Source organism: Apaloderma vittatum, unplaced genomic scaffold, assembly GCF_000703405.1.
Source record: "Apaloderma vittatum isolate BGI_N311 unplaced genomic scaffold, ASM70340v1 scaffold32090, whole genome shotgun sequence".
Classification (NCBI taxonomy): domain Eukaryota; kingdom Metazoa; phylum Chordata; class Aves; order Trogoniformes; family Trogonidae; genus Apaloderma; species Apaloderma vittatum.
This window is the reverse complement of record NW_009693431.1, coordinates 2,148-4,333: the sequence shown is the minus strand read 5'-3', so window position 1 is coordinate 4,333 and position 2,186 is coordinate 2,148.

The following is a 2,186-nucleotide window of genomic DNA, read 5'->3' as shown; positions in this document are numbered from 1 at the left end:
GGGGTTTGCGCGGGGCAAGAAAGGTGGAGGTGGCTGCCAGGAACACCCCGATACTCGGTCTCTGGCTCTGCACAACATCCCTGTTACCACAGAGCTCAGCTTTCGGTGTTGGCCATCCCCATCTCGCGCTTCCCAAACAAAAGGCCAAAATCTGTGCTTTGCCTGCTGCCTCCCCGCCTGCGCTGGCTTTCCCGCAGCTCGGCTGCTGTTCGCGCCCTGGGGCTGGTGTTGGTCCTGTCCTTCGCGGTGGCTTAGACTTGTCTTTTATTTTTTTCCTCTTTTTTTTTTTTTTTTTTTAAAGAAAAGTGTTTTAAAGAAAATCTCCCAGTTTGTCTCATGTACCAGAGTTCCAAAATTTATTATCACAAGTAGGAATGCACAAGTGATGCTAGAATAAAGAAAACCTGACAAACGGGCGCATGGCCGTGATTCACTGAACGTGTCGGCTCTGGGCAAGGAAGGAAGTAGCTTTGGCTTTTTCTGACTTGCACGGGGCTTCACTCTGGTCACCCTGAACTTTACCATTTTATTTGGGAGGTAAAATTAAACTGGGGCTGAGCCAGAACCTTTCCCTGCACCTTTAGAAATGCTCCGTGGGGGTCGAAAAGCGTGCTCAGGGGGTTTGCAAGCGTTCCTGGGAGCTGCTGCTTGTTTCCTGAAGATGGTTTCTGATGTGAAAAGCCTGAAGGTGTGTTTCGTCTAGTTTAGTTCCTCAGAGATTAAGAAATTTTATTTTTTTTTAATAGTTGTGATTAAAGTCCTAGGCTCTCCCAGGGGTAGACAATGCTGCTGTAAAATTGACCCACTAAGACTCAGGGATGGGCATTCTGTCATGAGAACAGCTTCACTGCATCGCTCTTGGGAGTGTTTAGGCCAGTTGCATCTCTTCCCCCACCCCCAGCAAAAAAAAATAAATCCCACCGCAGACCCTTCCATGTGAAAATGCAAACCTCTGATGTCTTTCCAGCTGTTAAAGCTCTCCGAAGGTTTCCATGCGAAAGGAAAAGAGGGTGTGATGTGTCTTACACTGCTGTATTTGAATTTTCTGTTGTGCTTAAAACCCAGACTTGCCCTTGACTGGCCCTGCTTTGAGCAGGGAGGAAAAGGCATTGTGTAAAAAGGAGAGAAAAAAAAAAAGTGATTAAAAAGCAGGTGAAAGGAATGTGTGTGGGGACACAGAAAGTGTTTGAACACTAGGGAAGGTGTGAAGTTTACACAAAAAACCTCAGGTGACATTGTCAAAAGAATTAGAACTCTTTATTCTTAAATAATTAGCTGTACCCTGATTCAAAGTTTTTCCAGCTTGAGCTGGTGTTCCTGAACAGCAACGGGGCCAGGGCCCCCACGACAGTGTTTGTCCCTCAATTAGCAGAGACTTCATCTGGAGAATAAACACTCTGGGTCTGCAGCGGCTGCAAGATCCTGCTGAGGGAAGGGGTTCCGAGGAGGAGCTGTGGAGAAGGTGTCGGTAGATGCTCAGGCTGGTGGGGGGAGCTGGAAAACTCACTCCAGGCTGTCCTGTCCTAAGGACTGACCTTCGTGGTGTTCTCACCTCCCACTCCTTGGAAAGCAGGGACCTGGGCTCCGGGGCCGGGTGGCGCACGAGGAGGAAGGCCCAGCTGGTGAGCTGCGTGTGAACCCCCGGCGGCGGGACAGCCTCGGTGGAGCCCGAGACGCGGGAGAGGAGAGTCTCTCCTGGTGGGTGCCAGAGTGAGGTGAGACAAGGCTACGTCCGTGGCTCCAGCTCTGAAAGCTGGGGTAGGAAAGCCGTCACATGCAGAACCCACTGGCAGCTCAGCCTTTGGGCTCCGCTCGCCGGCTGCCGCACCGAGCCCGGACCGTCCGTCCCGGGCTGGATGTGCTGCTGCAGAGCCCCCCAGCCTCTCCCACGGCTCCTGCCCTGTTCCTCTGCCCACACTGTCCCACAGGGCAGACGCTGCCCCCTCTGCACGACAGTGTCATGGTGTCACAGCGTGAGTCGCTCTCCAGCAGCAGGCATCCATCCAGCCGTCCTACTTGTCTTTTGCATCCAGCTAAAAGGAGGAAGACCACAGGGCATTTGCGAGAGGGTTTCAAACCTTCCCGCCCCTGCCAGCCCAGCCACGCTCCCCCGGGCCAGAATCCCAGCGCAAGGAGTTTGGGTTTGGTGCTTTATCACGTTCACATCAGCGTTGGGCAGCAGTGAT